At 45.5% G+C, this 12,468-nt stretch overlaps 1 protein-coding gene across 1 annotated transcript in view; it reads left to right on the forward strand.

Annotated features, from left to right (window-relative positions):
* The first annotated feature begins 3,187 nt into the window (after positions 1–3,187).
* The window catches only part of DNASE1 (deoxyribonuclease 1), a 75,104-nt gene continuing 65,823 nt past the window's right edge, over positions 3,188–12,468 (forward strand). Inside the window, exon 1 of the mRNA XM_069210439.1 lies at positions 3,188–3,289. The gene's annotated coding sequence lies outside the window, so the exon portion shown is untranslated. The remainder of the gene's footprint in view (positions 3,290–12,468) is intronic.

The following is a 12,468-nucleotide window of genomic DNA, read 5'->3' on the forward strand; positions in this document are numbered from 1 at the left end:
ACACCCCTTTTTCCACGCATCTCTTCTCCTGTGGCCCTCTGAGGAGATTTCCCACCAGAAACCAGGTACTCTGTGCTTGAAAGACACTGTATTGCTTTTTAAAGACTTAAAGACTCTTAATATCACTTTTCAGTGATATCTTTACAAATTCGTATTGCAACTTTGATCGTTTTGACCTACAATTATCCAGATAAATATTCTATATTTTTCTAAACACTGTGTGGTGTATTTTTGTGGTGTTATACTATGGTGTTGTATGATTTATTGCACAAATGCTTTACACATTGCCTTCTAAGTTAAGCCTGACTGCTCGTGCCAAGCTACCGGAGGGTGAGCACAGGCTGATTTTGGATTGTGTGTGACTTACCCTGACTAGAGTGAGGGTTCTTGCTTGGACAGAGGGCAACCTATCTGCCAACCAAAAACCCCATTTCTAACAATGATGTGTTATGCCCACCTTTAATCACAATATGATTTCAAAATTGTGACTTCAAATGCAAACTGAAATAAATCAAATACCTTGTCTGTCTGCTGGAATACGGGATGGAAAGTCAAATTCACCAGAGAATAGGGAACATTCAGCACTTAAAATTTCTTCAATCATACCAAGATAGGTGCTCGACCAGCAGAAATCCAACTTCCAGTCTTGTCCAGCGAACAAGAAATGAAGAACAATACCCTGATTAGTTCATGCACAGATAGACTATTAAGCCACTGCATAAGACTTTGACCTAAGGGACTATAGTCCACGCTCCTTTTCAGCAGACAGCCTTAAAATTTTAGTTTAAGATCTTGGGTTTCCATGAATCAGCTAACCTTAGGTGTGAAACCCTACGATTTTTTAATCATAAGCCCAATTTGAAACATGTTTAGCAATGTGTGAAAAATATTACAATCCAGTGCAGATTACGAAGCCTGTTGCACACACTATTGACATAACTCTACCATGCGATTTGCTCCACGCCACAGAAGAATGAACTCAATCAAACCACATGCTGCAAGACAACAAGGGTACACCATCACAATTTGCATAACAATCCACGCAATGCAGGCAAGACAACTCACTTCAGTAAGCCCTATTTCTACTCACATAATGCCACTCCGGACAACTTCAACAGGTCAGGTACAGGTACATCAGCATAAGTCACATGATTCCAGAATTCCCTATCTTTGACAATTTTGGAGTGCAAATTTCAATTGAGATTTGTCCTAAAGTTTGAACCAGATTCCCTCAATATGTTAGAGCCACACTCTGCTACCAAAATCTGTCGGCACTTTTCACTGATAAAATAGCTGATTAGACAGGTCATGGTGTGTGAGGAGGGCCCTAGGCAAATAAAGAAAAAACTTTACAGGAAAACCATAGCAGGGCATGATCAGGGGTGTAGCTTCAGAGGGATGTTTGGGGTGTTACACCCCCTTAATAAATTATTTATTTAGCAAATAGTTGGCTACAGGAGCTTTCAGTTAAGTGTGGTAAGGTGTCTTTCAGCTTTCATCTGGGATTTTTAAATACTCACTCAGACAAAAACACACACACAACTCTTGTCTCTGGTTTTAAGGTCTTGAAATATGGTTATTCATAATCCAAACTCCTTTCTCTGTCCACTGGCCTTTCAGCCCCACTCACGCACTGCTCATGCACTGCTTCTCATACAATGATTAACATGATATGCCAGTGTGATTTTTGGAAAATCTGTCTTAACGAGCAAGCTACGCCCCTAGACATGATCCAAAGTCCAAAACACAAGGTCTAACTTAAATGTAAGAATCATTACAGAAAGTAAAAAGGGAAATTGGTTAGTCAATTTAAACCAGCATCAATATCATAAATCAAGTGAAAAGTCTAAATGTAAATGAATAGGAGGACTGACACAAAGTCTGCCTTTAGAGATTAGATGAAAAAGCTCTTGAAACAAAAATATTTTAAATACGGAATTGAATGGCAAACTGTCATAGAGTCTGCTCTATATGAATGCAAGGAAAGGTCTTGAATATATACTAAAAATAGCACATTGTATACTTTTACAGGAGCAGAGAATATTGCCCTTTGCATGGTGTGAAGGGGCACCATAGTCTGTATTAATAACAATACTTTCACAGAAAATAATCAATATTTAAAATTGTGTTTATGCAAAACAAGCTTATTTTATACCTCCGAGAATTAATAATTTATTAAAACAATTGCCCTACATACAAGGGAAATGACATCAAAAATTGAAAAACACAGAATGTGAGAGAGAGAAATCATGCACGCTGTGCAACTTTTTAAAAGCCATGCTTTTTCGGTTGCCTGTGCAACCAGACCAGGGCCAAGTAAATTAATTTTTGGGGCCTACCTATGCTAACTTAAACACATGAATATAATCATTATTGCATATTACTAAAATGCTCTAACAAAAGCGTAAGTTCATAATGAGAGTGAAGAGGAGATGGAGACATGCAGGTGTGAGGGAGGTGTTGAAGAGTTAGTTGGGGTATATTCTAGTACAATGTGTCAGGGTTTCTTTACCTCACTATACACAGTAAGGGCTGATGTGATGGACTCGTAGGGTCTTAAGCAAAACTGAGGCACCTGGACAAGAAGCCAACCTTTACCTCAGACATTCCTTAACTGGAGGATGCCCCATAGGAATGGAAGAAAAAAATCCCTTGACTTGTCACCCCTCCCTGAGTGAGTTTTTCACAATAATTCAGGGGGCAAAAATGGCCCCTCCTGTTTGCCACAGTAATGTGACTAAGTTGTTCAATTGAGGAACTAGTTAACAGGTTTGGAGGAGTAGAGAATGATAACAAAAGGCCAAAAGGTGAGAAGAGCAGCTAAGGACAGATAAGGAAAGAGACAATTGTTTGCAAGGTCTCAATGTATAAAGCATATTCACAGGACAAATGTGTGTACATCACTTTACCAAGCACTGTCACTGCCTCGACAGGGATGACAGGAACTTTGTCATCTCTTTTGAAAGTCCTAAGTATGTGATTCATGTAATGAGTGAGATGCTGTTAAAGAAGCCAACTCCTTGGACCAACCCGTGCAGTGGCACCTGCTTGGTACATGAGGAAACAAGGAAACAAGGAATGCCAAAGGGCTGAGCAGGGTGGATCCACGTGCAGGAACATATTTGGACACTCCCAGAGGATATTAACAAGGGCTGTGGCTGCAATTGGACTCAAACGGTCTGACATCTCTGGGATCTCACATCAAACACTGCCGGAGGAAGCATCATCCACCGGTGGCTCTGCAAGATACACCTGAGACTCTATCAAGACCCAAAAAGGAATACCTGAGGTGAGGGCTATGGGTGAGAATAAATGCTCAGGGCAAATGTACATGCATGAAAGTTGTAATGCAGTCTCTCCTGCCTGCTCAGTTACTGTACTTTATGTAGGAAATGTTGGGGGGGATCAATCCTAATTTCGGAGAGCAGCTAATACTTTATCCTCCATATACTTGCTTCCCTATGTTGTCTTGGCCTTGTTCTGGATTCTGTTGGGGCTGGAGCACACAGTGGGTTTACTTCTTCTGCTCCTCCAGTTTTTACCCATTATTCCAGAGCTAGGACTACACATTTTGTTGTCCCTCTGCCATATTTATCTTCCTTACCTCACAGCACATGCTCCCTTCTCTGCCTCCTCTACCTTTCCTGGTTCCTCATCTCCACTCTCTACCGGCCACCTGCTCTGATGTGGTCTCACTCTATGCACTCCTCCGGCTTCAGCCTCACCTCAAGATACTGCACCATGCCTTCTTCTTCTCTCCACTTTCTTCAATTTCTTATCCACATTCCCACCCCCAAAAACAACGAGGCCACTGATCTTCGCTTTTGTAACAGCTGTACTTGTAGCACCTGTTAAATTCTGCTGACCATCATGTTGTCAGGTTCCATCCATGTTTCTGTGATCAACCTTCTGTCCTAGTAACCAACCCATGATCTGAGTGGAGATAAGCCTCTACATCAGCCTACGGCCTCCCCACTCTTAAGATGATCGGCTGATCACCATGGGGCCAGCTCCCAAGCATACCTATTCTGTATGGGCATCTTGTGACAACACCTCTGATTCTACTCCCCCACTCTACGTCCTGAAGTCGTGGAGACCTCGCAGGGTCAGTGCAAGGATTTTGTTAAACTTTACAAGTGATATTTTGTGTCCCTTTCAATGGGTCATATTTCCTACTTCTCAGGGAAATATTTGCTCAGACAGTGGTGTCAAACGTAGTTACCTAGCATTCATTGCCTTAGTGCCTTTATGTACCAGCATCCCTGTGACTTTCTTCGGGGTATAACAAACTAAATATTAAGATGTAAAGATTATACTACAAAAATATTGTAGCAAAAATATCAACAACAAAAATATTGGAAGGTAAATATGCTTAATTAAGTACAGATGTAGCATACATAACCCTCTCTCTATATATATATATATATATATATATATATATATATATGTATATATATGGATTCATAAATGTATATATATTTTCAAGGTAAGTAAAAAAGAAAAGTAAGTTCAGAAAAGTACACCTATTTTTGCTTCTGCATATATTTACTTTCACGAAATGTTTTTCAAAAAATTTATGATCAATATTCTGCCATACAATCGCTGTCTGACCCATCGATTCTATTTAGACTACTACCTTCAATTTTGCTTTGCTGTGCCACTACTAGCTTGGAAACAATGTCATCACTGTTTTTTTGACAGGCACTGTCTTTGGGCGTTGCAAAAGACGTTCAGATGCAGAACCGGTCATTTCTATTACTCATGGCAAAAAGTATAGTACAACAGAAGACTACGGGTATTAACTCACAACACATTTCCTTGAAACTCAGCTATGGATGTTCTGAGGCATGTTGAATCTGTGCTTTGGGAAGCATGCCAAATCTGGGTAAAATATTGTTAGTGCCCTAAAAACAGCCAGAGGGAAAAAGCTAAAGACAAAATAGCTATTAGTCTGCAAATTGTGAGTTGGACTCAGGAAGGTTAGTGTGTAGGTTTACGTGTAGAAATATTGTGGTGTTAACACAAACAAGGCGAATTTCAACTATTCATTGTTTTCCAAACACACAAGTGTAACCAGTTCAGGAGAGTTATTTTGTGTTTTTAAAAGACATACCCCTCATCATATGGGCTATGATGGGACCAAACAAGAACAAGCAGAATGGCCCTCTGGACTGGCTGAAAGTAATCTTTGGATGTAGAGAGTGACTACTGGCCTGATTTGAGGCAGAAGGGCAGCAAGTGGTGGTGGCCTACCATTGAACAGACGTACTAAAGATGCCCAACTCTTGATTGAATCATAATGGGTTCCCCATATAGCACATTTACACATTGAGGCGTGGGTGGAATTGTTAGGGACTGGTGCTGGGGCAATATGTGGTGTAAGGTGGGGAGATAAAAGAAAAGATACCATCCGGAGTATTACCTGCTGTCATTAGTTGACTAGTGTGTGGCATTTGCTCCATCTCAAGCAAGGCAGCGGGCAATCTTTTGGGGTTAAGAAAAAGAGGAGGCAGAAATGCGTAAGGGAATGTAAGAGGTCTCGACTAGGACTAGGGAGAGATGGAGTGATGGACTGTGGCCAATAACAGTGGGCATACTGATAAAAGTACAGGGAAGTTGGAAGGACTATGGGGGTCATTCTGACCCTGGCGGTCATTGACCGCCAGGGTCAACGACCGCGGGAGCACCGCCAACAGGCTGGCGGTGCTCCCAAGGGCATTCTGACTGCGGCGGTATGGCCGCGGTCAGAAACGGAAAACCGGCGGTCTCCCACCGGTTTTCCGCTGCCCTGAGGAATCCTCCATGGCGGCGCAGCTTGCTGCACCGCCATGTGGATTCCGACCCCCCTCACCGCCATCCTGTTCCTGGCGGTTGTGACCGCCAGGAACAGGATGGCGGTGAGGGGTGTCGTGGGGCCCCTGGGGGCCCCTGCAGTGCCCATGCCAATGGCATGGGCACTGCAGGGGCCCCCGGAAGAGGGCCCCTAAAAGATTTTCAGTGTCTGCCATGCAGACACTGAAAATAGCGACGGGTGCTACTGCACCCGTCGCACCCTTCCCACTCCGCCGGCTCCATTCGGAGCCGGCTTCCTCGTGGGAAGGGGTTTCCCGCTGGGCTGGCGGGCGGCCTTCTGGCGGTCGCCCGCCAGCCCAGCGGGAAACACAGAATAACCGCAGCGGTCTTCTGACCGCGTAGCGGTATTCTGTTGGGGGAACTTTGGCGGGCGGCCTCCGCCGCCCGCCAAGGTTAGAATCACCCCCTATGTGTTAATGGGTGAAAACAGATTTGTTCAGACTATTATTTGCTGTCTTGTTCTAGGGAGCTTTCAGTGTGTCTTAAATGATGGGAGGGACTGGACTGCTAGGTTTCAAATTGGTGCACACAGATGTTCTATCAGACGGTGTATGTTTGTGCTTTGGGGAGAGAAAAACAGACCAAAAAGGAAAAAGTCCGGAGGTGTGGATGAGAATGTCTGGACACAGAGGAGTGTAGTGAGATGTAAAGAAAGAAGGTTGAAAGAGGGACTGTATTTCGTACACAGGAGACAGGAAGGTTTAAAAGACAGGGCAGGTGGTGCTGTTTAAAGACAATGCTTGGACACCTCTTGGTTACTGCCACAGTGCTTCACCACATAATCATTCTGTGTGAGACAGAGATAGAAGGTATAAGGATTTGCATGGGTGACAGAAAGAAAAGTGATGGAATTGGCGAGGAGGGCAACAACTAGGACCCACTCACACATTTCAGAAAATGGAGGGCAGTGTTAGTGAACAGCACCTTTCCATTTCATTGTTTTCTATTGGTTACTTACTTGGACTTGATTATGAACATGAGCAGAACTGAAAATCAGACGCAAAGTCCTGTTTGCGCAGGGACTGGAATTACAAACTCTGGGATCCTTTGCGTGGGGTAGCTATCTTTATAAACATTGTATCACCGTCATTTTTCCCCAGCGTCTCATGGAAGGTATTTTCCAGGTCCCATAAATATTTCAACCCCAGCTGGAGCATTGATTATCATCTCCTTTGGAGAAAAGAATTGCAGGCTATTTGAGATTTAGGTTTGTGGTCACTCAGCTGTGAGATGGTAATTATGTGAAGGAATATATTTATAGCACACAACCGGGTGCTCCTCCAGTCAACCATCATAAGCTTTGGTAGAGGAACATGAGGTGGCTGAAGTTATTGTTGATGGTGCACACACTAGTTCATTTAAAGATAAGGAAGAATTTGGTGACAATTAATCTTGGGGAAATAATGTAAGACAGGACAATTGACTTAAAGTGATTGCAGTGATTAAAAAATAACTACTAATGATCATAGCGGATTGGAATGGGTGTGTCAGATACGATATGGAAGGCTGTTACTCGTAAGAATTCAGGGAGGAGCTAGGAAACTGACAGCAATAAACTAAGCGAGAAAATAAATGAAACATTTCCAGGTTTCTCAAAAAAGGGCGGCCTATATGGCAATCAGGCCATGCCCAATGTGCTGGTCTGATAGCAGCAGCGGCTCCTCTGTTAGAGTGGAGGAGCATCCCAACCCCCGCCAGCAGCAGCTGATGCAAATCCCTTAACAAAAGAAACGATAATAAACCATGTTTATTATCGTTTCGTTTGTTAGAGGGACAGGGCACTGGGGATGACGAGGATGAGGGGAGTGCACTGTGTCCTCCCCTCAGTGCGCATGCGTTTGACCAGCCGTCTCGGGCCAGCCAAACACACATGTGCAGTAGGCTCTCTCCAGCCCAGCAACACAGTTGCCGGGCTTGAGAGAGCAGGCACAGGCTCCCAGTCTGCCTGTGAGTGCCCTGGCTGGGCACTCTCATCCAATCCTGATGCTGCTCTGAGCAGCGTCAGGATTGGCCGCAGGGCAGGCTGGGAGCCCTTTGCTGCCTGCAGCAGAGGAGATGGCGGAGTGGCGCAGCCGCGTGCATGTACGTTTTTTTAAAATTTATTTTTTTATTGAATTTTACCCCCGCCACCCCCGTATGCCGCACCCGCCCCACCCCGTGTGAGCGACTGATAAATAGGTGTGTGTGCCATTTTTTTTAACAGTTTGTAGGCCTGTTTATGATATCCTTGAACGTTTTTTAGGTTTTGCCTAGACAGCACGTGCGCTGTCTCTGCAAGACGTGTTGTTTACACACAGTGGGCTACCAGTCTGCCCATAGCTTACTTACCATGCTGTCTTCAACGCCCCTCTTGTTTCCTTTGGCCCCATTTTTCCCAGCATGCGAACGTTGTGTCTTCATTTTACTAAGTACTTGTGTCCATCCATTGCTCCCGTTTTTGGAGCTACTTTTTTCTTTGTGTTAAAGAGCGCCATATGAGTGCTTGTGTTTTCAGTCTTTCTCCCATATCCCCATATATGTAGCTTCTTTTCACTACTACCCCCAGCCCTGTGCTCTATGCTACTGCACTCTACTCTGCACCACTCTGCTCTATGCCACTGCGCCCTACTCTGCACCACTGTACTCAATGCCACCGCACTCAACACCACTCTACTCTAAGCCTCTGCACTCTACTCTGCACAACTCTACTCAATGCCACTGCACTCACCACCACTCTACTGTACACCACTGCATTCTACTCTGCGCCCTTGCAATCTACACTGCTGTACTCTACTCGATGCTGGTGCACTATATAACACTCTATTCTATTCTATGCCACTGCACGGTACCTTGCAGCACTCTATGCGAATGCATTCTACACCACTGCACTGTACTTTGTACCATGCCACAGCAGTGCACTTTACGCCACTCTACTCCACACCACTGCACTCTATGCCAGTCTACTCAATGCCACTGCACTCAATGCCATTGCACTCTATTCTGCTCCACTTTATGCCCCTCTACTCTATGCCACTGCTCTCGACACCACTGCACTTTATGCCACTGTACTCTTCTCCATACCACTCAATGCCACTGCACTACACAACACTGCACTCTATGCCACTGCACTCTATCCCATTTCCATCTACTCTGCACCACTCTACGCCACTGCACTTTATGCTGCTCTAACCAATCTACTCTTTGTGACTCTACTTTACTCCACTGCATTCTTTGTCACTCTACTCTACGTCACTGCACTCTATGCCACTAGGCACCACTCTATACCACTGCACTTGATACCACACTGCTCTTCTCTGCACCACTCAATGCCACTGCACTCTATGCCTCTGCACCCCTCTTTGTCTTTGCACCACTCTGCTCTGCACCACTCTACTTCACTCTACTCTGCTCCACTTTACTCTATCACACTCTACTGTATGGCACTGCTATCTATGCCACTGAACTCTATGTCACAGCACTCAACACCACTGCACTATATGCCAATCTACTTTTCTCTGCACCATATTATGCCACTGCACTCCACGCCACTGTTCTCATGCGACTCTTCTCTTCTCTGCACCACTGCATTCTACACTTCTGCACAACTCTATGCCTCTGCACCACTCAACTCTGCTCCACTCTACACCACTCTACTTTACTCCACCACACTCTACGCCACTCCTCTACACCACTGCACTCCACGCCACTCTGCTCTTCGCTGCACCACTCCATGCCACTGCACCCTATGCCTCTGCACCACTCTACTCTGTACCACTTTACACCACTCTGCCCTGCACCACTTTACTGTAGGCTACTCTACTCTATGACATTCTACTTTATGCCACTGCTTTTTACGTCACTGTACTCTAGGCCACTGCACTTGATTCTATGCCACTGCACTCTACTCTGCACCACTCTACGCCATGGCACTCCACTCTACACCACTCTACATTACTGCACTGTACACCACTCTACTTCACACCACTCTACTCTACACCACTCCAATGGGGCCACTCTTCTCTACACCGCTGCACTCTATGCCACTCTGCTCTTCTCTCCACCACTGTACACCACTAAATCCACTCCACTCTGCTCTGTTCTGCACCACTCTATGACACTGCACTCTAAGCCACTGCACTCTAAGCTGCTGCACAATTTTATGCCTCTATACCATTCTACTCTGCACCACTCAACTCTGCACCATTGCATTAAATGCCACTCTACTCTACACCCCTCTACTCTATGCCACTGCACTCTATTCCAGTCCACTCTTCTCTGCACCACTCTATGCCACTGCACTCTACACCACTCTACTCGGCACCACTCTACACCAATGCACTCTACTCTGCATCACTACCCTGTAAACCACTTTACTCTTCTCTAGTCTACTCTGCGCCACTCTACTCTATGCAATTGCAATTGACTCTACTTTACTCTCCACCACTCCACTTTATGCCAATGTACTGTATGCCACTCCACTCTATGCCACACCACTCCTCTCTGCATCACTTTACTCTACAGCACTCTACTCTACTATGCACTTCTCTACTCTATGTCAGTGCACTCAAGGTGACTGCACTCTACTCTGCCTCAGTATGCACCACTGTACTCTACTCTACATCATTGTACTCTATGTATCTGCAGTCTAGGTCATTCTAATCTACTCTGCATCATTCTATTCTATGCCACTCCATTCTCCACCACTCTTCTCTGCTCCACTGCACTCTACACCACTGCTCTCTATGCCAATCTGCTCTTCTCTGCACCACTCTATGCCACTGCACATCACTCTATGCACTCCACACCACTCTGCTCTTCTCTGCACCACTCTAAGCCACTGGCTATGTCACTGCACTCTACACCTCTCTATCACGCTACACCTCTGCACCATTCTACTCTGCACCACTCTACACCTTTCTACTCTGTGCCAATTTACTTTATGACACTCTTTTCTATGCCACTCTACTGTATCCCACAGCTTTGTACACCACTGCACTACATGCCACTGCACTCTACTCTGCACTGGTCTAGTCCACTGCACTCTACGCCACTGTACTCTAAAACCCTCTATGCTTCTGCACTTTATGCCACTTTACTCTATGCCCTCTACTCCATGCCACTCTTCTCTATGCCTCTCCACTCAAGGCCACCCTACTCTATGTTACTGCACTCTATGCCACTTTTCTCTTCTCTGCACCACTCTACGCCACTGAACTCCACACTACTCTGGTCTTTTCTGCACCACTCTACGGCACTGCACTCTATGCCACTGAACTCTATGCTGCTGCACCACTCTATGCCTCTGTACCACTCTTCACCAAACAACTCTGCCACATTGGACTCTATACCACTGTGCTCTGCACCATTCTACTCTACAACACTGCACTCTACACCAATCCACTCTTCTCTGCACCACTCTACCCTATGCCCCTGCACCCTACACAACTGCACTCCACATCCCTCTACACTGCACTTCTCTACGTCTCTGCACTCTACTCTGAACTACTGCACTCAGTGCCATTATTCCACACCAGTCTTGTCCACTGCACTGTATTCTGCACCACTTCACTCTACGCCACTTTTTGCCTCTCTAATCTACTCTCCGCCACTCATCTCTACACCACTGTACTCTACACCACTCCACTCTACACTACACCACTCCACTCTGTACCACTTTACTCTACACCACTATACTCTACTCTGCACTACTCTATGCCACTGAACCCTAGGCCACTACCCTCTACTCCCTACCACTACACACCACAGTACTCTAGGTCACTCTAATCTACTCTGCATCACTCTACTCTGTGCCACTGCACTCTATGCCACTGCACTCTAGGCCAGTCTGCTCTTCTCTGCACTACTATATGCCACTGCAGTCTATATCAATGCACTCTACATCTCTGTACCACTCGATGCCTCTGCACCACTTTACTCTGCACCAATCAACACCACTCTACTCTGTGCCACTTGACTCTATGCCACTCCACTCTATGCCACACTACTCTATACAACTCAACTGTATGACATTGCTTTGTATGCTTCTGCACTCTACACCACTGCACTCTGTTCTACACCACTGCACTACACGCCATTGCACTCTGTGCCACTGCACTTTGCTCTGCACGACTCTATGCTTCTGCACTTTACGCCACTCTACTCTACACCACTCTTCTCTTGGCCACTCTACTCTGTGCCACTGCACTCTATGTTCTCTGCACTACTCTACACCACTGCAATCCATGCCACTCTGTTCTCTCCTGCACCACTCTATGGCACTGCACTCTACTCTGCACCACTATGCGCCACTGTACTGTACTTTACACTATTGTACTCTATGCCTCTGCACTCTAAATCACTCTAATCTATTCTACATCATTCCACTCTATGTCACTGCACTCTGCACCACTCTACTCTGTCCCATTGCACTCCACGCCATTGCACTCCACACCACTTTGCTCTTCTCTGTACCACTCTACGCCACTGCACTCTATGCCAGGCCACTGCATTATACACCTTTGCACCACTCTACACCTCTCCACCTCTCTGCTCCACTCTACACTTCTCTACTCTGTGGCACATTATTCCATGCCACTCTACTCTATGCCACACTACTGTATTTGACTGCTTTGTTTT

Source organism: Pleurodeles waltl, chromosome 10, assembly GCF_031143425.1.
Source record: "Pleurodeles waltl isolate 20211129_DDA chromosome 10, aPleWal1.hap1.20221129, whole genome shotgun sequence".
Lineage (NCBI taxonomy): Eukaryota > Metazoa > Chordata > Amphibia > Caudata > Salamandridae > Pleurodeles > Pleurodeles waltl.